Source organism: Hyperolius riggenbachi, chromosome 3, assembly GCF_040937935.1.
Source record: "Hyperolius riggenbachi isolate aHypRig1 chromosome 3, aHypRig1.pri, whole genome shotgun sequence".
Lineage (NCBI taxonomy): Eukaryota > Metazoa > Chordata > Amphibia > Anura > Hyperoliidae > Hyperolius > Hyperolius riggenbachi.
The window spans coordinates 424561414-424586568 of record NC_090648.1 but is presented as its reverse complement, the minus strand read 5'-3'; the positions used below and the strand labels follow the sequence as shown (position 1 = coordinate 424586568).

At 47.9% G+C, this 25155-nt stretch overlaps 1 protein-coding gene across 5 annotated transcripts in view; it reads left to right on the top strand.

Moving 5' to 3' along the window:
* Positions 1–25155, top strand: part of LOC137564137 (intestine-specific homeobox-like) — a 974377-nt gene that overhangs the window by 631530 nt on the left and 317692 nt on the right. Inside the window, exon 1 of one of the 5 annotated variants that reach the window (XM_068277569.1) lies at positions 23295–23370. The exons of the other annotated variants lie outside the window; for them this stretch is intronic. The gene's annotated coding sequence lies outside the window, so the exon portion shown is untranslated. Of the gene's footprint in view, positions 1–23294; positions 23371–25155 lie in introns of those variants that run through there. 5 annotated transcript variants of the gene reach the window in all.

Here is a 25155-nt window from a genome sequence, read left to right as displayed (position 1 = left end):
TATAGAAGTGATTATTACCACCATAAGACCAATAAGCAGCTTATACTTTGGTTTAGGAAGGGCTCCAAGGGGCCCTTCTGGCCCAAGGGCCCTGATGCGGTCGCTACCTCTGCAACCCCCTATTGCTACGCCACTGAATGCAATTATTGTACATATAGTGCTGGGGGAGGAGGAGTGAGTTTAGGAGGAGGACTGCTTGGAGAAAGAATGTGTTCCTGTGCCTGGAGGTTTTAGTGGGCATGTTTATGTAGCGGCGGCATGAGGGAAGCAGGTTGAAGAACCTACTGCCCGGGTGGGAAGGGTCGCACATTATTCTGTTGGCCCTAAACCTCAGTCTCAATGTGTAGAGGAAGTCCAGCTGTGGCACGGGCGACCCAATGATCCTCTCTGCAGGATGATTACTCTTTGAAATGTGAGCCTGTCGCTTGCAGTTGCACCTGCGTACCAGACAATGACCGAGGAGCAGAGGACAGATTTAATAGTGACAGTGTAGAAGCTGGTCAGAAGCTCCCACATTATACCAAACATTCTCACTGTGTCAGGAGGAACAACTTTTGCTGAGCTTTTTTGGGGTGTTAATGGTGTTCACCCCCCATCTCAAGTAGTTTGTGATGGTAGTACCTAGGAACCGAAAGCTTAGTACCCTGGTGACCTTAGTGCCTCCAATGGAGACCGGGTGAAGTGTGGAAGGGTGCCTGTTTCTGTTAGTGAGGAAGTCCTTGATCCATGTGCATAGTGAGGAGTCAACATCGAGTTGTACAAGGTTGCCATGCAGAATGCTCGGGCAAATAGTGTTGAACTGCAGTCTAGGAAGACAATCCTGGCACAAATGCCTGTGAAGATGTTCTGTGATGAATGCCAGACTGATGATGATGGCTGTTTGCCATAGTCGCAAACTGAAGTGGATACAGGCAGGGGTCTAGCGCTTCAGATAGGTGAGAACCAGTCTTTAAAAGTCCTTTATGACGGTGGGCTAAGGGCAATGTATAAAATTCTCAGTTGCAGTTGGAACAATTACAGTTGCAATGGAACACTTGACTCTGTACAACGCCACTGCAAGCTACCATGGGGAGCCTGTATTTGGGTTTCAGTACAGCTGGATGGCACTGACATTGGCATGGGTAATCCCAGAAGCTTTGCAGTGCAGTGTGATCATTGCACCACAGTGTAGTGATGGTCAAGTAGATGCAAATAACTTCGAGTTGATGCACATCTATGAAAATGTTTATGCAAATTTATGAAGCTTGAAAAATAACCAATCGAATTTTACCTAAGCAGGATTTGATTGGTTGATTTTTAAGCTATAAAATTTTGCATATATTTGCATCAACTCAAAGTTATTTGCATCTACTTGACCATCACTATAGCAGTGCTCCCATAACGCTGGTTGGCAGAGTGAAACCAGCCTAAGATGGGGAGTGGAGGGGGGGATCGGGGGGGGGGGGGGCATTTTAAGGCTTGCTTCAGACCAAAAAATGTCAAAAACCATCATTGGTGTCTTTGAAGTGATAACCAGAAACATTATAATTTTAAATAACACAAAACTTTCTGTGTGCTCCTCAAAGTGAATCACAAAACTAAACTGGACCTATCTCTTATACAGGTAACTGATTACAGAAAGCTATCTACTGAGACTCCTCACTCCTCCAATCCACACTCACAGTTAGAAACAATAATGATGTAAACCTATGGTATATGTCTGTTGCTGTGGTTGTAGGTGAGCAGGAATGATACATGGCTCATGAAGGAGCAGCTTACAGTGAGAAGGGTAAGGAGAAGAGCAATGTGCTCCGGGGTCACTGTCATTTAGAGGTCTGGATTGCTGCCTGGACTGACCGTGGATTGTATTTGACCATACCTTTGCCTACTCCCTTGTACTGAGATATTCTGTTCTACGGTGTATGACCTCGGATTGTTACTGGATTCGCTTACGTCTCACAATTTGGTGCTGTCTGATTATGTCTGTTTTGTTTGGAAGTACTATTGTCTTCTTGGCTTCAGTCTCTATAGTTTGCATGCCAAAGTCCTGCAGGGTAACCGTAGTCGGGTAGGTGCTACTTGGCTGCCTACTGTTCAGATGGGGGCTTGTTGTATAGGTGAAGCGCGTGGTATAAGATCGGGTTTAGAGACTGAAAAAAGATGAGAGATCTGTCAGGCCTCACATTGAAAGAAAGTGAGAGATCTGTCAGGCCTTTACAGTTGTTTAAAGGAAGCCAGGTACACACAAACAAATAAGCATTGCAAACGCAATTAACACTCCAGTGAGAGAAGGTTCAAAAGGATCGCTTCCAGGGGACTTCCTGGAATCCCACATGACATGGCACTGAGCCTTTTGATGACCAATGCGAGGCTAGGGAACTCCTGCCTACGTATATTTTAGTGTAACGATCGGTGGCGCACGTGTGCAGGGGAGAAGTCACATATCTTCACTGTCACTGCTCAGGAGGCTGCAGCCAGATGCTGGGGCTGTGTAATGAGAGTCTGGAGGGAGAGCAGAAGTCAGGAGGGTAGATACAGCAGGATATGCTGAACGGAACTCAGGTGCGTCTGACCTTACTGCCATCGTGGGAATGCCCCTACTTACTTTGTGTCAAACTCCTAGACTATTACAATATGGTACCATATAGCGGCTCTTTATTTTTGTGTGAAGCTTTGGATCTCTCTCCCTACCTCACACAGAGACAGCCTGTGACTGAGAGACCAGTCAGTGTGCAGTGGAGAGCCCCCATCCCCCCAGATCTGGCAGTTCCTGGAGAGAAGCTGCCCAGCCAATCTTTACACAGTGCTGGGTCCTGGTGGGAGCAAGCAGAGGCTCAGCTGCTGAAGTGCTGTGGAAGCAAACAGGTACACACACTCTCTCAGTCACTCACACACTCTCTCACACTCTCTGTCACTCTCACTCACACACTCTCTCTGTCACTCACACACTCTCAGTCACTCACACACTCTCAGTCACTCACACACTCTCAGTCACTCACGCACTCTCAGTCACTCACACACTCTCAGTCACTCACACACTCTCTCAGTCACTCACACACTCTCTCAGTCACTCACACACACTCTCAGTCACTCACACACACTCTCAGTCACTCACACACACTCTCAGTCACTCACACACACTCTCAGTCACTCACACACTCTCAGTCACTCACACACTCTCTGTCACTCACACACTCTCTGTCACTCACACACTCTCAGTCACTCACACACTCTCTCAGTCACTCACACACTCACACTCAGTCACTCACACACTCTCACACTCAGTCACTCACACACTCTCACACTCAGTCACTCTCTGTCACTCACACACTCTCTGTCACTCACACACTCTCTCTGTCACTCACACACTCTCTCTGTCACTCACACACTCTCACACTCAGTCACTCACACACTCTCACACTCAGTCACTCTCTGTCACTCACACACTCTCTGTCACTCACACACTCTCTCTGTCACTCACACACTCTCTCTGTCACTCACACACTCTCACACTCAGTCACTCACACACTCTCACACTCAGTCACTCACACACTCTCACACTCAGTCACTCACACATTCACTGTCTCTATCTCCTCTTTTCTCTTTCTCTCCCAACCCTCCATCAGCCCCTATCCTCTCTTCCAGACTCTTAAGGTGCCCATTAATGATACAATTCTACAGCCAATCAATCGTTTCTGCGGTAATCACAAATGATCAGTCATGCCCATTAAGGGCGGGATTCCTGCTAGCCAGTTCAGAGATCAATCCGAAAAACAATTTGATTCCAATAAACTGATCGACTTGGCTGCCAGTAATTCGGTCGTTAATGGGCACTCCGATGTTTCCAATCAATACGGTGTCATTGGATATGATTGATCAGCCGTGGAATGAAATCATTAGTGGGCACCTTGAAAGTGTACCTGTAGGGAGAAAAGTGCACCTGTGGGTACTTAGTTCGGGAGGGGGAAGCTTCTGGATCCTAATGAGAACATCCTGCTCAGCAGAGGGAATCCAGCACTGGCGGCCCTAAAGGTCCACTTGTCTGCGGTGCGCTCAGGTGCAGTGGCGGCTTTCCCTCAGGCTCTGGCGGGAATAGCTGAGCCTGAAGAGGTACGCTCTGCTGCGTATAGTGCTCCTGATCAGGCTCAGCTGTTTCTGCTTGTCTGCGGTGCGCGCAGGTGCAGTGGCGGCTTTCCCTCAGGCTCTGGCGGGAATAGCTGAGCCTGAAGAGGTACGCTCTGCTGCGTATAGTGCTCCTGATCAGGCTCAGCTGTTTCTGCTTGTCTGCGGTGCGCGCAGGTGCAGTGGCGGCTTTCCCTCAGGCTCTGGCGGGAATAGCTGAGCCTGAAGAGGTACGCTCTGCTGCGTATAGTGGTCATGATCAGGCTCCGCTGTTTCACCACTTTTTTTTTTCTGGGACTGCCAGCACTGAATCCCCGATGCTGAGGAGGATGAGGGAAGCCTCATCAGGATCCAGAGGCTTCCCCCTCGCTTACAGGTATTCTCTAAAGCGGAACTAAACTCAGACCTCCTCTCTGCTCTAAAAGATATGTAGCAGCATGATAACCTTTAAAGAAAATACATTTCTTTGTCCCAGCTGATACAAACTCTGCAATAAATCGGCAGTGTGTCTACTTCCTGCTTTCATGGAAGCAGGCATATTAGTAACATCCTTTGTTTACCAATTACCGCTCTGCAGTGGCAGTCCACGGACACAGCTGAGGGATCAAATTACAACTTATGCTTAGTCACAGATGAGGGGGAATTAGACTAAACTCTCTAAATACATACAGGGTGTGTTTCTCTGTTTTCCTTCTGTCCTGTGCAAGAGTTCAGGTCCACTTTCAACTATTTCTGTAAATATGCATGTTTCTTGTACTATTTTTGAAAAAAAAAAGGTCGTAACAGACTCCTCCCACTTTTAGGCCACACCTCTAGGCCACACCCCAGAGCCGGTATTTTTTCAATCAAAAGGTGGCAACCCTAGTGTCAACACACAGGGAGAATCTGATTATTGGTGATCTGCAGTATCACCAATAATACAGATATATACCTGATTATTGATGATCTTCAGAATCACCAATAATACAAGTATGACTAACCTCTGGACACCTAAAACAGTGATAACAATAATGACAATGTCAGAGCACAAGATCGTGGAAATGTCCAGCACACAGCGATTCCTCAGAGGTGTGGTTACCTCTGAATGGGAACCCCATATGTGAGATCCTCTAAAAGACTGAAAGAGGAGTCTCAGCCTCTAGCAGTAACAATCTGCTAGGGCAAGCGTCTCACAGAGGCAAGCCTCAGAGATAGCCCACCAGTGGGAGACGTTCCACTGGAGGGAGAAAGGTCAGACAAGCAGAGGTTCGGCAACAGAGAGGCGGCAGCAGTACAGGAACGGAAGGCTGATTCAGAGTCGGTAAACAGGCAGGGTCGGCAACTTTGAATCAGATAGGCAGAGGTACAAGATCGATAAGAGAAAAGAGTAGTCAGGGGTAGCCAGAGTCAAGACACAGGTAAATATACAATACAATCCTAAACTAAGGTGTGACGTCCTTGGTATCAACACCTAGGAACTGAGCTAAGGTCTGAGCGTTAACACCTAAGTATTCACGACAGCAGACGAGGAGCAACTGACACATAGCTCATTATATGCTGGGAGCGCTTCTGCAGCGCCGCCCAGCTGCCCAGCCAATCCGACAGCTAGCTGGAGTCAGCTGACCGGCAAGTCAGCTGACTCTCCGTCTAGGTGCATAAAGGTCCCGCCGCCGGGCACGCGCACGCGTAATGCGTGCCCTGTGTGCGGCCGAAGGACCTGTGTAGGATAGCGAGGCGGGGACCGCCGCCGGCTGATACGCGGAGACGGCGTCCATGCCGCTATCCGCCGCGGCGGTATCCCCGCCTCCTGTTACATTTAGAGAGAAAGACAACTCATACTTTATTTTTAGGGCAAGATGACCAAAATACCCAAGAAAGATTAACATATGAATCTTAGCAAACATGTATTGATTCTATATTATTGAATGAGATATAATATTAGGGTTTGATATCATCACTAAGCTGAGAATGAGTAGACTGTGATTTTATTGGAATAAATTTGGTAATTCCAAGTCAGTTGAAATGACTCAAATATCAAAAAATTTTGCTCAATACTGACAAGCTTTGGTCCATGTTGAGAGGTTTATTCCTACCCCTCCAATCTGGAAACCCCCCCCCCCTCCTACTGGTCTGAGACTATAATACCATTGGAACTTGTGCCAGATTTGTCTTCTATTTACCATCTTGAAAGACGTGGACACTGCAGGATTCCAATACATTAATTTATATTAGTGCTCCATTTTCCAACAGACCTTAAGCCTCATCTGCACGGTACAATTTTCCGTCAGATAGACGGATCTATTAGATAGTTTCCAACCGGTCAGATCGGCTTGCAAATTTGCAATAGATTATGTAATAGATTTTGGGCACTTATCGATGCAAAATCTATCGCAAAATTGATCAGAAACAATTTGGACGCCTACACACGATGCAATTTCTTATCAAATCTGACAGAAAATTGTACCATGTAGGTGAAGCTTAACAAACGCAACCCCGTTATAACTCAACTATAGACAGATAGAAAAGACTAAGTACTTTCATTTGACTATTTCATTTATTTGTTCATTATTTTGTACATTTTTGTACAATCTCTTAATGTACTTTTTTACTTTCTTGAATGATATAAAATCATTTAAGGCTAATCATTCTGCTCTGAATATACACATCCTCTAAGCCACAAGTGTCGAACTCCAGGCCTGGAGGGCCAGATTCATGCCAGTGTTTAGGATGGACTGAGAAAGAGAGGAATGTGTTCTACCTGATGGACCGCACCTTTCCTGATTCAGACCCATCAGTTCATTTGAGCTGTATAAAAAATGTATGAGGATCTCGGCCCTCGTAGGACTGGTTTGACATACCTGCTCTAAACGTTACTGTAGAGATATCGTGTTTTGTGTAGCGCAAAAGGGTAAGCAAAGATTGTTTTGTATAACAGGTCATGTCCCTGTATACAGAGCAGTTTCATCCACAGGGCAAACCTAGGCAGTTGCCTAGGGCCTGGAGAAAGTCTAGGGGGCTAGTGGAAGCTAGCCCCAACTAAATCTTTCTAAAAAAAAGGTAGGTGACTATCAGCGGGGTGGAATAAATTGCTATCTTGACAAGGCCCCCATTTCATCATAATCCTTTTTTGCCTGAGTACAGTAAGGGCTATTTTCCACTAAGTGTGTTACAAAGGCAAAATGCTATGTTCTCAGTTTACTACTTGACCCGGCAGCGTCCTACATACCCACCCCCTAATACTACACTACCACCCAACTCCATCCACGTACAATCCCAAACAGCTACACCACATGTAATTATTATTATTATTATTTTATATAACTGTTGACCAACACTCTAGCTGCACTTTCTTATCACTAAGAAATAATACTCAACACTCCAGGTCTTTATTTGGAGTGATACTTTATTGTTGGCCACAGCTAAACACACAACAGTAGAATAAAACTTTATAAAACATGAACAGAAACAAAGTGCATCAAAACATTAGTGCAAAAACATTCAATAAAATCCCCAATGTTCTTCATCCCCTCCTGCTATCTTGGTGGCAACTGAGGAGCCCCCAAAAACTTGCCACAACACTTCAAGCATGAAACCAGACCCCCGGCCGCGTAGCCAGACTCGGGGGTCTCCTGGGCTTACATGCCAACTTGTGCCAACCAACGATGTAAGTAACCATACCACCAAGCCACTTTGCATATAAATGTGCAAACCCCATTTTCCACTTTGACCCTCGGTCCCGTTGTTTGCCTCCTCTAGTAGCAGAAGGGGAAAGCCGCCGAAGCTGTGACATCTGAAATGAAATAAGAGTCAATTACCAAAAATCCTCAGCCAAAACCAAACTCTGGATTTAGGAAATCTAACCTCCCTACCAGAAAATATGTTTCCCACCACCCAGACCAATGCGCCAAATCATTTGGCTCTTACTTATAAAACGAAAAACCACCAACCCCCTTCCCATTGTAACTATATTTAAAGCGGAATATAACCCTGCATTTCAACTTTGCTCTAAAACATTATTTACAGCATATTATATGCAAAAAGCATTTTTTTTTTTACGAGACCAGCATTGGAAGGGTTAAACACATAGGTTTAAAGTTCCATGGAGAGATATGCAGAAGTTCAGATTGTTACATTCTATTTAGTTATATGTATCTATTGAGAAATGTTACACACTCTTTGGCTGTCCTCCAACTCCTTCTCAGTCAGAGAGATGAGTCACATTCAACACTTAGATACATTTATGTAAACAAAATGTATCTATGTCAGCTTCGGATGCGTCTGCAGAAATCTCCAGGAACTTTAAAGCACTGTGTAACCCTTCCAATGCTGGTCTAGTAAAAAAAAAAAAATGCTGGTTGCATATAATATACTGTAAATAAAGTTTTAGAGCAAAGTTGAAATGCAGGGTTATATTCCGCTTTAAACTAAAGTGTGGGCGGGTGGGATGTTTGCTCTCACTGCCAGCTAAGGAGGTACTGAGTACCTACGGTTCAGCGCCCCCTAGCTTCCTGTCCTTCCTCTAGCTCTGGCCCCTCCCTGCCCTGCCTTTTACTAACTCTCCCTCCCCTCACACTTAAAGTGAGCCAGAGACGAAGCACCCACATGTATTTTACCATATAGATCAGTGGGAACATTAGAGAAAACACCTACCTTGCTTTCTGTTTCATTCTGCACTGCACAGCTTGCTTCTAATCAGCCCTGATAAAATCCCCGACTGAGCATTCAGTCTGGCTTTGCTATAATGATTCAGCTATAATTATTCCTGAGCAGAGCCACGAGGGGCAGGCTTGGGCTTGAAAAGACAGCACAGAAGACAGACTCAGCTATAAAGATTCCTGAACAAAGCCAGACTGAATGCTCAGTCTGGGATTTTATCAGGGCTGATTAGAAGCAGGCTGAACAGTAAATAATGAAACAGAGAGCAGGGCAGGTGTTTTCTCTAATGTTCCCACTGATATATATGGTAAAATACATGAGGGTGCTTCATCTCTGGTTCCCTTTAACCCTATCCAACCCGAGTGTTAGTTCCTGAGAACTAACCTTGGGTCATGATGCAGTTGGGCTATTGGCACAGCGCATTGCTGGAAACTAAGCAGTGATGTTTCCATTCGTGTGCTGCATTTCTGATTTGATTTTTCCTGATAGCTGTCATTATTTCTGCTCCTTTTTTGTGAGATTGGACTTAAAATGTTTTCCTGGCTGTTTTTTCCCATTGAAAATCACAAACACACCAAAATCGTGCCATACATCCCATCATGGCAGATTAGCGGTTGTGGAAAATAGAAGATCACGTTTCTTAGTGGCAAGTGATTTTTTTGTGTATATGCAAATCCCCTAGTTCTCTTGTTAACCTGCTCTCAGCTGGCTGGGATATAGTTTGTCGCGGATGCTGGAAAATCTATGTGCAAGCTGTGAGAGGTGTGACAAAGGACGTAGGGGTAAGGGTAGTGTGACAATCAGTATTGTTTAGAGGGGCTGTTGTAGATTTGAGGGGCAGTAAGCCGCATTGATACAATATACATGCAAACTGCGCCTTCCTTAATGAATCTTTATCGTTGAGTGTTCGCTACCACAAGTCCATAGAGATAATGTTGAAAAAAGTTGTGACAGCGCTCCTCTTCTTATTATCTACACATCTGAAATAAACAAGCTCCACATAATCCAATGAAAACATTGGAGCTGTGAAGTTTGTTGCCGTGTGGCAGAGCGCTAGACCCACCTGGAGTTTGAGGTGGCATCTATCCGGTGAGCGGCTGTATTGGAGGGAGTGGATTTGGATGTCACGTGGAGTGGAACACAAATCACTATTTTTACTGGGTGGATGTGCATGTATTCCATTTGTACTATTGGTAATGCACTATGTGGAGCTTGTTTATTTTAGATGTGTAGATAATAAGAAGAGGAGCGCTGTCACAACTTTTTTCAACAGTAAGCCACATTGGCCAATTCTTTGCATCTATGTAGGGGATCCAGTTTATTTCACACTGGGGCGATTAGTGGGCGATTACTGCTAATCGCCAAATCTCTGGCAATCACTAGCGGTTTTTTAAAGCACTAGTGCAATATTATTTTCACTGCCACGATCGCCAGTGATTCGCGATTAGTGGTGATCGCCAAACGCGCTGCATGCAGCATTTTCTTACGATTTTAGATCGATCGCGATTACAATGCTAAAAAAGTGCTAATTGCAATTGCTCAAAAATTGCAAGAGTGTACAGTGATTTTACCAAGTTAATCACGATAAAACCACCAGCGCAAAATGCTAGTGCTAATCGCTAGCGTTTGCAAGTGAGAGCGGGCCCTTTGAGAGATCACAGACTCCAGACCTGGAAGTCAGTGGTACAGGAAGTAGCTACCACAGGTGCTCTTTGACCTCAGCTAGTCCAGGAGCTTGCACAGAATAGTTTACACTGTGTGAGTTTACGAAAAGGAAAATACAGGTAGTCCCCAACTTACAAACGAACCACCCCGTATGCAAGGGGGGCAAAGCAGAGGCACAAAGGGGGCAAAGCAGAGGCACAAAGGGGACAAAGCAGAGGCACAGAGAAGGTAAAGCAAAGGCACAGAGAGGGCAAAGCAGAGGCACAGAGAAGGTAAAGCAAAGACACAGAGGGGGCAAAGCAGAGGCACAGAGAAGGTAAAGAAAAGACACAGAGGGGGCAAAGCAGAGGCACAGAGAAGGTAAAGCAGAGGCTCAGAGAAGTTAAAGCAGAGGCACAGAGAAGGTAAAGCAAAGACACAGAGGGGGCAAAACAGAGGCACAGAGAAGGTAAAGCAGAGGCACAGAGGAGGCACAGAGAAGGTAAAGCAAAGACACAGAGGGGGCAAAACAGAGGCACAGAGAAGGTAAAGCAGAGGCACAGAGAAGGTAAAGCAAAGACACAGAGGGGGCAAAACAGAGGCACAGAGAAGGTAAAGCAGAGGCTCAGAGAAGGTAAAGCAGAGGCTCAGAGAAGGTAAAGCAAAGGCACAGAGAGGGCAAAGCAGAGGCACAGAGAAGGTAAAGCAGAGGCACAGAGAAGGTAAAGCAGAGGCACAGAGAAGGTAAAGCAGAGGCACAGAGAAGGTAAAGCAGAGACACAGAGGGGGCAAAACAGAGGCACAGAGAAGGTAAAGCAGAGGCTCAGAGCAGGGGCATAACTAGAAATCACTGGGCCCCCCTGCGAATATTTGGATGGGCCCCCCCCCCCATAGGTGCCAAATAATCGTAATGGGGCAGCGTTTCACTGTAAATTAATTGTAAAGTGGGCAGCATTTTACCAGACAATCGTAATGTGGGCCAGAAAATCGTAATGTGGGCAGAGTTCACCAGAAAATCGTAATGTGGGCCTTTAGAAAATCATAATGTGGGCAGAGTTCATCAGAAAATCGTAATGTGGGCACCAGTCACCAGAAAATTGTAACGTGGACAGCATTCACCAGACAATCGTAATGTGGGCAGCGTTCTCCAGAAAATCATAATGTGGGCAGAGTTCACCAGAAAATCATAATGTGGGTGAAGTTCACCAGAAAATCGTAATGTGGGCACCAGTCACCAGAAAATCGTAACGTGAGCAGCAGTCACCAGAAAATTGTAACGTGGACAGCATTCACCAGACAATCGTAATGTGGGCAGCGTTCACCAGAATATCGTAATGTGGGACAGAAAATCGTAATGTGGGCAGAGTTCACCAGAAAATCGCAATGTGGGCAGCTGTCACCAGAAAATCGCCATGTGGGCAGCAGTCACCAGAAAATCGCAATGTGGGCATCAGTCACCAGAAAATCCTAATGTGGGCAGCAGTCAGTCACCAGAATATCATAATGTGGGCAGCAGTCACCAGAAAATCCTTATGTGGGCAGCAGTCACCAGAAAATCCTTATGTGGGCAGCAGTCACCAGAAAATCCTTATGTGGGCAGCAGTCACCAGAAAATCGCAATGTGGGCAGCAGTCACCAGAAAATCGCAATGTGGGCAACAGTCACCAGAAAATCGCAATGTGGGCAGCAGTCACCAGAAAATCCTAATGTGGGCAGCATACACCAGAAAATCGTAATGTGGGCAGCAGACACCAGAAAATCGCAATGTGGGCAGCAGACACCTGAAAATCGTAATGTGGGCAGCAGACACCAGAAAATCATAATATGGGCAGCAGACACCTGAAAATCGTAATGTGGGCAGCAGACACCTGAAAATCGTAATGTGGGCAGCAGACACCTGAAAATCGTAATGTGGGCAGCAGGCACCTGAAAATCGTAATGTGGGCAGCAGGCACCTGAAAATCGTAATGTGGGCAGCAGACACCTGAAAATCGCAATGTGGGCAGCAGACACCTGAAAATCGTAATGTGGGCAGCAGACACCAGAAAATCGCAATGTGGGCAGCAGTGACCAGAAAATCGTAATGTGGGCAGCAGACACCAGAAAATCCTAATGTGGGCAGCAGTCACCAGAAAATCGCAATGTGGGCAGCAGTGACCAGAAAATCGTAATGTGGGCAGCAGACACCAGAAAATCGCAATGTGGGCAGCAGACACCTGAAAATCGCAATGTGGGCAGCAGACACCTGAAAATCGTAATGTGGGCAGCAGACACCTGAAAATCACAATGTGGGAAGCAGACACCTGAAAATCGTAATGTGGGCAGCAGACACCTGAAAATCGTAATGTGGGCAGCAGACACCTGAAAATCGTAATGTGGGCAGCAGACACCTGAAAATCGCAATGTGGGCAGCAGTGACCAGAAAATCGTAATGTGGGCAGCAGACACCTGAAAATCGCAATGTGGGCAGCAGACACCAGAAAATCGTAATGTGGGCAGCAGACACCAGAAAATCGCAATGTGGGCAGCAGACACCAGAAAATCGCAATGTGGGCAGCAGACACCAGAAAATCATAATGTGGGCAGCAGACACCTGAAAATCCCCCTGCAGAATTTCAGAGCGCCCCCCCCCCCGGGGCCCGCTCGTAGCCGGTTTTTGGGGGCTGGAGGGGTGGCAGCATGAGGGGAAAGCCTTGCCCACAGTCGGCGGGGAGAGGGGAAGTTCCCCCCTCTCCCTCACCTCGGGGCTCTCCCCTCTGCGCCCCCCTCCAACTAGTGAATGTGTGTGGGCAGCAGCGGCGGCGGGATACATACCTTCTTCCTTGCGTTCCATCGCCGCCTTCTCGCTCTAGCGGCTGACGTCACTTCCGCTTAAGCAGAGGCTCAGAGAAGGACAGTGGAGGCAAAGGGGGGCACATAGGAGGCAAAGGGGACAGAGATGGCACAGTGTTCCGACTTAAAGGGAACCTAAACTGAGAGGGATATATATATTTATTTTTAAACAATACCAGTTGCCTGGCATCTTGCTGTTCTATTTGAATGCAGTAGTGGCTGAATCACACACCTGAAACAAGCATGCAGCTAATCCAGTCTGACTTCAGTCAGAGACCCTGATCTGCATGCTTGTTCAGGGGCTGTGGTTAAAAGTATTAGAGACACAGGATCAGAAGGAGAGTCAGGCAACTGGTATTATTTTAAAAGGAAAAATCCATATCCTTCTCAGTTTAGGTTCCCTTTAAGAACGGATTCAGGTTAAGAACCAACCTACATTCCCTATCTCGTTTGTTAATTGGGGACTACCTGTATTCACTTCTTGTGGTAGGCTTTAACCCGTTTGTTACGGCTTACACCAAGATCTGTAGTACCCTTCCCCCAGTTTCCAAGCCTGGGTGGTTACATTGAATGATTCTGGTGATAAAGTACAAAGGTCTAAAAATCTAGTGCTTAGTAGAATGAAGGATGTGGCTGATTGCAACAATTTCCCTGGGACAACGCTGACTGAGTTGAGCTTTATAACTCCGGAACGTCGGAGACTAATATCTGATATTTTTCTCTCCCAGAACAGTTCAAAAGGAAAACAGGGAGAAGCTGTAAATAATAGCACCAGACACAGCGAATGATGATGTTTGTGTATCGCTGTAACTCGCAGATCTCTCCCCGAAGGCGCTTTTCCATTTTCGGCAACATACCCTATTGTGATTGCGAGATGCTTCAGTAGTTTCCTATTACTGGGAAAACGCAATATAAAATATGATGGCGTTCGTGCGCGCGCTTCGCCAGAGAGGTCAGGTGTGCAAAATTTCTGTGCTTCTCAATTGTTACGAGATTGGAATTTCCACCGACAGAATAAAATCTTACCGCTGGAGCATATCAAAGTAAAGACTGTGGAGATTATCCTATCAGTGATTCATAAGGAATGTTTTAGATGCTTATGGATAGTCTAGCCAAGGAGAACTTGAAGCACAGCAGACTTATGAGGCTGTGTAATACATGGAGCTGGCCTTAGCTTACAGGTGTTCCACGTGTTCTTTAGCAATTTCCCCAACATACACTGCTCATGTTGCATGAGTCAAAAGCTATGTACACTAAACTTGGCCGAGGCGGTTGTTCAGGGCTGTCTCAAGTGAGAATCCAGCCTGCGTACATACGTTTCCCCTGATTATTTTGCACACTACATCTTGAACTGCTTGAGGACCACAGGCTTACACCCCCCTAGTGACCAGGCCATTTTTTTACAATTCAGCACACTGCAGCTTTAACAGGATAATCCTGTTTGTTTCATCCGGTGACGGCGGACACAGGGCCGGCCCGCTCATGAGGCGGGGTGAAACTTTTGCCTCAGGCGGCAAATTTCCAGGGGCGGCATCCGCCCATCCGTGCGGGGAGCCGGCCGCCGAGCTGGAGGGGTAGCTGGCAGGACGGGGGTATTGGGCCTAGCGGCGGGGAGGGGGGGTCGGACCCCCCCCTCCCTCGCCTGGGTCCCCCGTCCTGATCCAGCCTTACATAGAAGCAGTCGCTATTTGGAAGAGGCACGGGCGGGGAGGACTCACCTCTTCCTCGATCCAGCGTGCGCTCCACTGACGTCACTTCCTGCAACGCTGCAGGAAGTGATGTCAGTGGAGCGCACGCTGGGAAGAGGTGAGTCCTCCCCGCCCGTGCGTCTTACAAATAGCGGCTGCTTCTTCTATGTAAGGCTGGAGGGGAGCGCAGTTCGGGGGACCCAGGCGAGGGAGGGGGGGGGCAAGACCCCCTCCCCGCCGCTAGGCCCAATACCCCCGGCCTGCCAGCTACCCCTCCAGCTCGGCGGCCCCCCAGAGCGCCCCCCCCCCACCAGGCGGCAAAAAGTCTAGGGCCGGCCCTGGGCGGACAGCACATCTAGGTGTCTGTATAAGGCACTCCAAACCCTAGATTGTGGTTTCCTATTCCTGGGTTTCTACCTGATATTTATACGATTGTGTGCCTCTGAGGAAGCAGCCTTTGGCCGTGAAACACGTGTCAGGCAACTTGGTTCTGTCATATGAAATCTTCACGACTGCAATCGAAAAGACTTTAGATACTACTGAAGAATAAAGGCTGTTTGCTGTGCCTACTAAAAACCCCTATAGTCTTGAGACTGTTTTGTATATTTGTGATTATCTTCAACACTGCAGCTTTAACAGTTTGCTGCACGACCATAAAACTTAACACACAAATTAATCTTGCCTCCTTTTCTTGCCACCAACAGAGCTTTCTGTTGGTAGCATCTGATTGCTGCTGCAATTTTTTTTTCAATTAATTGTATTTTTTTAAAATTTTATTAAATTGTGCTTTTTTGTTTGTTATTTCCTTTCTTCCCCCCCCCCCCTCCCTCTGAGATCCAGCCCTCTGATCACTTCTCATTAGGCATCAGCCTCTGAGAGGGATCCGACTGTTAACCACCCGAAGGGACAGCCACAGCTTTTTTTTTTTTAACATTTACAGCCTGCCAGCTCTGATCACGGCTGGTATTCCCCGCTAATCTCTGCCCCCAGGACTTGACGGCCGTCGGCGTTAGGCGGTCCAGGGGGATCCACTCTGCGGCCACCAGTGGGCATTAGGCAGAGTGGTCAATTAACTTTTTTGGGACCGTTGTAAGTAGAATCTACACTGCATCTGTGGTTCTCTAACTCTGAAATCGACGCCATGGATTTACCACGGTCCTGAGCCGTTCACTGCTCCAGGAAGAAGCAAACACAGGACAGCCGAGCTCCCTCCTATCGGTCAGGAACCATTTTCACTGGCTCCTGACCACTGTGAGCCAATCACAGTGATCGGGATGTAAAAGAATGAAAAAAAGCTCCTTCAAGTGTTTGTGGCTCGTTGCACTCCTGTTTTCATCCTCGCAGAGGCGCCCAGGGCCGGATTTAGGCCAAGGCCCTTTAGGCCGTGGCCTAGGGCACCACAGGAGAAAGGGCACCAAAGCAGCAGGATAAACTGGTGTAGCATTTGCAAGCTTGCAAATGCTGCAATGCAGGGTGATCATGCAAGCGCCTGACCAGGGGCGCCTAAAGCCACTGGCACTAAAGGCAGCTGCTTGGAGCGGCATGAAGCTGCTTGGAGCGGCATGAAGGAAGGGGGGCATGCTGCTGCGGGGGGAGACTGAGGCTGATCGGCCCTATTACAATCAGCTGCGGCTGCTCTGATCGTGGTTTATTTACACCACGTGCTCTGCCGCAGTGCCGCTTGTATCCACGCCCCCCCGCCCAGGCCCAGCCAATAGACTTGCAGCCAGGAAATCCCTAGAGTCCCACCCACTCAACCTCTTCCTAATCCCCTGTCCCGCCCCTCTCCTAGCAGCAGCCGCACGATTTGTTTACTGCGTGCGTGCGGTGCCGCCTCTAACTCCGCCCACCCACCAGCCAGAAGTTCGGGTCCCTGGGCAGGCTGGGCTTCCCGCTGTCTGACCCATCCACCATGCTTCCCCTGTGTCCCCCTGAGTGTGTGACCAGCTGGCAGAGGTGAGCTGTAGGGGGGAGACTGGGATCAGCGCAGCAATGCTGATCAGTGCAGAGGAGAGAGGAGGAGGAGGAGGCAGCTGTGCACCCAGAGCTGTGTATATCGGCATTGTAACGTGAGCAGCAGAACGATGCTGGTATACACAGCTCTGAGCAGCTCACAGTGCAAAGCTGCCTGTCTGGAGACTGACACACATCCCCTGACCCCTGCTGCTCTTATCAGCTCTGCTGCTGCCAGGAGATCCTTACTCCTGATAAAAACCCTCGCTGACCGTCATGTGCTGGGGGGGAGGGGAAGCAATAAATAGCTGCATACATGCTAACAGTGGGGGGGGAAGGGTGAGGGAGATGAAAAAGGGCACACAAGTTAGAGCAGTTATCTAGGACTTTGCTCTGGGTGCCCATGATACATCTAGCCATGATAGACAGATCAACCAAGAGACAGATTTCTCTCTGAACGAATCTGATCAGAGAGAGATCTGTCAGCTGCCCATACACCACAGTCTGATTCCCGATCAATTTCATGCTGAAAATGATCAGGAATTGGTCTTGTGACGCCGCATTTGACCGCCCGACGCTGTCCCCTAATGTAAATTGTGTCCCCAGGTGCCCTTTTCAGTATAGGTTACCTGGCAGTGTCCATCTCTGCTCTGCCTCACATACATGTGCCCTACGTGGTTGCCGGCGTATACGTGGGTGTGTTGTGACATCACACAGGCACCCACATATACGCTGGTAACCACGCGGGGCGTGTGTATGTGAGGCAGTGCGGAGACGGAGCCATTGGTGGACACAGACAGGTAACGTATACTGCACGTCACCATTATTTTTTGGTGAAAGATTGCTGCATTAAGATTTAACATTGCAGCATTATGATTTATGGTGAAATATTGCAGCATTAATGTACCCCTGACGCCAGTATTTTTAATATGTTTTCCTCCCTGGTGCTGTGTGACTAGCAAACAGCGTCATCCTCCCACCTCCAGCACTCCCTGCGGCCCCCGTTCTGACATCACATATGGGCAGGGAGGAAGTGGCAGTTCTTCCTCCCTGTGCCCGTGCTCAACTCAGCCCCTTCCACCTGCCGCTTCAGTTCCCGTTATGATCTGCTGCAGACAGCGCGCAGGGGAGCGGTGATAGAGGTTGAAAGGATATCCGACCTCAATAATCACAAGTCCGCACACAGTCCAGCTCCGCAGCCCGCTGTGTGCAGTGGTTCATAAGTGGAACCAGAGCGGCAGGTGGAGGGGGCTGCATTATGGATGGGCAGAGGGGACGAGGAACTGCCAATTTCTCCCCGTCCATATTTGAAGTTCTGCTCAGTCGAAGATTACGACTGAGCAGAATGGGTTCTACAGGGGGCACAGGAGGGCGAGGATGGTGCTGTGTGCTAGTCACACAGCACCAATAACGTTAACGATATTAAAAATATCGGGACCAAGGTCTGGGTCAGGGGTACTTTAAGATTATTTTCATGGGGGAGGGGGGGGGGGCGCCACAGGTTTTCTTGCCTGGAGTGACAAAATGGCCAGAGGCGCCCCTGCGCCTGACTGCGGTACTCTGCTGCTAGCCGCCTCTGCAGCAGCCACCTTGCTCTCTGTGCATGTTTGCATCGTGGCTGGCGGATATGGACTTGGGCAGCATTGGAGACGGAAAGGAAGAGGAAGCTTCTGCACTGGAGATAAGCGGATAAATGAGTGACACTGATGGCTGCTGCGGTGTGAAGGCGAGCTAACTACCTATACTGAAAGGGAGGGGGGAGGAGGGAGTCATCTGGCTAACTATACTGGGGGTGTCATCAGGCTAACTATACTGGAGGGAAGGAGGGAGGGGTCATCTTGCTACCTATACTGAAGGGGGGCGGCTGGTGACAGTGGCCTACAAATCCGGCCCTGGAGGTGCATCACTTATTTGGTGCCTGCTATATGCAATAACATCTGCCAAGTCACATAAGAGAGGCACCCCTGCAAGAATGAAATACAGTAGATCCTCAGACAAATGGATATGTAGGCGCATGTGGCTCCGGCTGGGACAGCGGATCTACAATGCAGGTGCCCTGGGGACCAAAATAAAGTTGAGGGCAAACATGGGTTGGCTCTGCTGTGCTCCTAACCTCAGTCTGTATGTTATTGGCCTTAATCATCCGCAGTACCAGGTACCATCAGGCTGAATTTGGCTCCTGAGCAGGGGCATAACTACACGGGAGCAGCTCCTACGACCGCAGGGGGCTTAGTGCAGTAAGAGAGTTCCAACAACTACTACTTCACTCAGTCCAATAAAGGGGTCCATCCTTTAGATCAGGCAGATTTTGTGGATACCCTTGTTATGGGTGTGAAGATGTCCTTGTCCTCAAATGTTTTATGACTCTTGCAAGATGGGCACCCAGACTGTGAGGGTCACCAGGGGTAGGCAAGGGAAAGGGTATGAACATTGGGGGGTCCCATCAAAGTTTTGCTATAGGCCCCATGATTTGTAGTCCCGCCCCCCTTCCCCCTGCTCCTGAGGACTGCATGGATAGAGAGTGTCCTGTCAAGACAGTCTTAATGTTGTTTGTTTACCTCCTGCTGCGACATTCCCCACTGTGTTTGTTAAAGTGAACCTGTGGTGAGAATGATATGGAAGCTGCCATATTTATTTCATTTTAAGCAATGCCAGGCAGTTGCCTGGCTGCCCTGCTGATCCTCTGCCACCTTCCTCTGGTGGATACTGAGAGGTGCTCTGTGATGCCCTCTTCATATCATACATTATCCTAACAGCAGGGGAATGAGAGTGCAGTTGAATGCTGCTGAGTAAGACGTCTCTGTTGTGCAGTTGTTCCCAGCCAGTGACATGGCAACAGGTCTCACGGTGGGGCTTGGGGACTATGGGGGTCTGCTTGGGGGCTTGGGTATGGTTGTTACATTCCTGTTACCAGCCATGGCAGACACTAATACTGTGGAGCCATCTTAACATCCCATCACCGCTGCACTCAAGACTGGTGCTGCTTTCTCATCTGCCCAGCTCTTGCTTCAGCTTAGTTTTCTTGTGCCTACAGAAAGAAGTCTGAGTTAATTTGGTCAATAATCCACTTGTTTGTTTTCTTTGCTATCCATAATATCCACAAAGGTCTTCCACAAAACCACAGTTCAAAGGCAACAATATGCTTTCTATCTTGCTTTTTTTTTACCGTCATGCTTTCACAGCTGTAGAATGTCATTGGAAAGACGAAAGCCATCACAAGTCTAACCTTTGTTTGCTTAGAAACATCATTAGATTTTCATAACTTATTTAAAGCTTTTAGAGCAGTCCTGCCAATGTTTAGCCTTCCTGACAAATATAGTGATGGCTGCTTACTGTATTATTGATGACTCAACCCGAAGCATAGAAACCATCTACCATTTCAATGTCTTCATCTCCAACAATGACAGTTTATTTTGTATCTGCTGACATGACCTTAGATTTCGTTATATATTCAGTTTCAGATCCAGTTCCTCACAAAGGGCCTGATGCATGAAAGTATGGCGTAACACGTGTCACCATAGCACTGCACCCATTACCCTGACAATGCACATGGCCCTACTAGAGTAATGGGCGATGCTCCCCAAGGTGCTAGGATCGTATTACCAGCCTTTCATGCATCAGGTCCAATATTCCTTGCCACTCGGAACAAAAATAAACCAAAATACAGTCTGACATACCACTGCTATGCTGATGAAACTCAGCTATATATGTCATTCAAACCCGACATGACAGACCCCATGCCAAAAAGAAACACATGTTTAGCTGAGCTTCAAGGGTGGATGAATAAAAACTGGCTTAAACTAAATGCTGACAAAACTGAGGTTCTTGTCATCGGAGGTCAGTGTCTAACAGCAAAGCAGCTCCAGACACAGTCAACACCACTGAGGACAGGGAGGGAACGCAGACCTTACTAGATCCAACACTGTGCACAGCCTAGATGTACTGATTGATGGGGAATTAAACTTCAGGAATCAAATTTCAGCTGTTGTAAAACATTCCTTTTTTCACCTAAGGAATATTGCAAAAATTAAGCACCTCAATCCTTCAGAGGATCTTTCAACCCTAGTTCACACCTTCATCACATCACGGCTAGACTATTGCAATGCCTTCCATGCAGGCCGTTTAAAGAAAGACCTACAAAAAAGACCTAACAAGTGATTATTTGAGGGATTTATCTAGGGGATTGTGCTTTGTATTGAATCTTATTGTAATAAATTGATTTTGCATATTGGTATAAATATGGTGGCCCTATGACCTTTTATTGCCAAATAAGTTATATACTCTGAAAGACTTAACAAGCCAGCCATTGCCACTAATCCTCACTACACTGGCTACCCATAAAATGTGTCCTTGGGAATGGGAACTACTCATGTCCCCATCCTGCATGTAAGAAACCAAACCCACGTATGCACAATACAGATGCGTTTATTTTTGGAACTACTTGGGGACACAAGCACTTCCGAAGGCTGCCCGAGGAGTGCTAAAGAGCTATTCAACAGGGGACAAAGCAGGAATGACAGGATGGACCAAGGACCAGGAAAGCGCCCAGATAACCTTCCCTCTACTTAAGTATGTGTCTAACCTGAAGTGAGTTTCTTCACTTCAGTTTCACTTTAAAGAGCAGTTACTGGAGGATCTCTGGAGGGCCACTCTGGTCTAGGGCCACTAGTGTGGTCACAACCTCTGCATCCCTTATTGCTACACCACTGTTTTTGGTGATGTTGTTGAGTACAAATCTGTGTTAGTAGATCATAGTAATCATTTCTACACATTTTGGTGAGCCTTATCTTATTTGTTCAAGTTCAACTTTTTGGCACTTTTGAAAATAATGCTGGACTTTTGCTGTGGACTTGCTGGTGATCTAGTTGACGTTATTCCACATTTATCCCAAGACTACAGTAGGGATGTAAATGAAGAACTCTGCTGGGGGACAGGGAGTGACATGAATTGTGCAATGTATTCTGTGAGCAGGCTGTTTGTAGACATTTGGTGCCCTAGGCAAGGCAGCTGTATTTTGGCAACCATTGTTATTTAATCAGTAGTGCCCATTTAGGTGTTACAAATACCATTCATCCCTGTCTTAATGTAACTAGCAGTTGTCTATGCCTGAAAACAGCCCTATGTGGGCACTATATAAAAGTATAATAATAATAATGTATTATTATTATAAGGCCTGTCATTGCCTAGTGAAAAGTTGACATCAGTATTTGATGGCGTAGTTTTTAGTTATGATTTTAGTATTGGGATTTGCCTATAGTGAAAATAGAGTAGAAGGTTTTTGTGGAAGCGCACATTTTCTCTATTAGTGCATCAACAGCACTCCTCACATTCCCAGGCCAGGTCAGTGCTGAAACACACAGTAAAGCTGGTATTTTGTGAAGAAAGTTAATGCGATGTACTATAGAATCCTTCATCTCGCCACCCTCAGGGGAAGTCCCGCTAGCCGCTGACTAGGCTGTACATCTGGCAGAGATTTCAATATAGCATCTCCTGTGGAGACTCCTACCCTGTAAATCGGACCCAGCATTTCCTGTGCCACTCCTGCAGGAGCCTGGCGTAAAACAAGGCCTGTCGGACTGAGTTATGAACACAGTCATTTTCAAATATACACATGCAATTCAGAACCCAGACCCGAGCTCCCTCGCCGACTACAAAGTTGTACAAATTAATTCTGGCTTATGCCTTCTCTCTGATGGCAAAATGCCAACGTGGATCCTCTCAACCCTTTTGTCTTCATTGCGGATCAGGAGAGAGATTGCTTTGCGGTTGTATCTGGTAAGGCCGTGGAGCATTTACTTTTTTTCAGTAAATAATTGTGGACCTATAAGTGCTTTGTTTATTAAGGGAGTGGGGTTGTTTATATTAACCCTTTGAATATCCAAAGGTTCTGACCCTTTAAAGTGATCCCGAGCCGAAGCTTAGAATCAAAATCGGATACATACCTTGAGAAGGGGAAGCCTCAGGATCCCACTGAGGCTTCCCTTTGGGATCTAAAGCCCCCCATTGCTGAGCTAGGCCCCCCTGCACATTGGCAGAAGCTCTCCAGCGCATGCGCAGTACCACCAAGCCCACGGCTCCAGCTTACTGCGCATGCATGTGCTGGGTTGGGGTTTGCGTAGCCACCCTGGAAGAAGAAGAGCTGCGTGGCCCCAATAGGATTAGCGGCAATGCATTGTCGCTAATCTTCTGGGGGGCCGTGCTCAGCAATGGGGGGCAACACACCAGGGAGGGAAGCCTCAATAGAGTCCAGAGGCTTCCCTCTCTTTAGGTAAGTATTTGATTTTGTACTCGAGCTTCGGTTCGGGTACTCTTTAAGGACTAGAGCCCTTCTTTCCTTATTTTTACACTGTGATAACCCTTATCAGCTCACAATGATCACAGGGTCAGGAGCCAATGAATGAAATTGGATTCTGACCGGCATACAAAGCTCAGCTGACATGTGGACACTGAACGAGTGGGTTGCAGCGGCACCAGACCAAGGGGAATGGAGAGAGTGACATCACAACATTCTTTATCAGTAAGGTTTAGGCTAGAGTCCTGACTGGAGAGAATTTGTTATTTGTATGCTAGGCACTGTACATTCTAATATATGTTGTTTTGGTGCCTTTTTAAAACCACTAACCTTAATCATAAATTGCTTTCTTCTGCTTTCCAAATCTGTCAAACCCCCAACCTATTATAACCACTGTGTTTAACACTGTATCCACCATAGAAAAGCTAAGGGCTCCTCCACCTTACGTAACGCTTGCAGGAGCTGATTTCCTGCAAGCGTTCTGATCTGTGGCGTGACGTCAGGATGTTGCGGTGCGACTCTGATTAGCGGCGATAGTTCTAATTCACCCGACGGGAAAACGCCACCAACGATTAAAAGCTCCTGGCTGTGTCGTACAGCAACACCCCAAAATGCAGCGTTAAATGTGAATGTTACGTACCTTGGTTAACGCAAACTATTGACTTTGCGTCAAAACGCCAGAAATCAGCTCTGGTGTGAAAGAGCTCTTAGAGAACTCTTTAATTAAAAATCTCCCTCCCCAGGATTTCTGTGCAAAAAGTAATAAAATTTATTTTTAAAACTTTTTTTTCTCTGTAACATGCCAAAATGTGTCAAGCAAGGGTCTAGTATACAGTGCAGGAGAGTATTGATGTGTATGCACGTTTATACTGTTCACAGCATGTTTTTATGGACGGAGATATCTGTCCATACCACTAGGAAGGTTAAGAACAGTGGCGGATCTAGAGGGGTGCCCCATGGGCGCCATGCCTGCCCCCATGCCTTTGCTCCCTCACTGTCTGCCTCCCCTCCTGGGTTGCGCCCCCCTACCCAGCCACCTCTGCCCTCACACCACCGCTCCAGCACTGCCTGTCTCCCCTCCTGGCTGCGTCCCCTCCGCTGTGTCTCCTCTAGCGTCCCCGCCGGCATCATAGTAACAGACCACCTACTGAGATCAGTGGACAGCGAGAGCGCTCAAGCTACCCGCCGCCCGCTGTACTCTAATGCAGAAGTGACATCACTTCCTGCATTTGGAGTACAGCGGGCGGCGGGTAACGTGCGCCTGCTCTGTCCACTGATCTCAGTAGGTGGTCTGTTACTACGACCCAGGCGGGGACGCTAGAGGAGACGCAGCGGAGGGGACGCAGCCAGGAGGGGACGCAGCTATGGCAGCAGTGGGGGAGCGGCACGCACCGAGATACAGGTACAGAAGGCAGCCTGCACCCAGCCACAATTCACCCTGCCCCAGCTTTCACACTGCGCCTAGCCACCATTTATCCTGCCCCAACCTTCACCCTGCGCCTAGCCACCATTCACCCTGCCCCAGCCTTCATCCTGCACCCAGGCAATTCACCCTGCCCCAGCCACCATTCACCCTGCCCCAGCCTTCACCCTGCCCCAGCCTTCACCCTGTCCCCAGCCACAATTCACCCTGCACCCAGCCACCCTTCACCCTGCACCCAGCCACCCAGCCACCCTTTACCCTGCACCCTTCACCCTGCACCCAGCCACCCTTCACACTGCCCCAGCCACCCTTCACCCTGCACCCAGCCACTCTTCACCCTGCCCCAGCCACCCTGCACCCAGCCACCCTTCACCCTGCACCCAGCCACCCTTCACCCTGCACCCAGCCACCCTGCACCCAGCCACCCTGCACCCAGCCACCATTCACCCTGCCCCAGCCGTCCTGACCTGCACCTAGCCACCCTTCATCTAGCCACCCACTCTGCACTCTAACCCAGCCACCCTTCAACCTGCCCAAACCACCCTGAATGCAGACTCACCCTGCAGCCGGTCCCAGTCACCCTGACC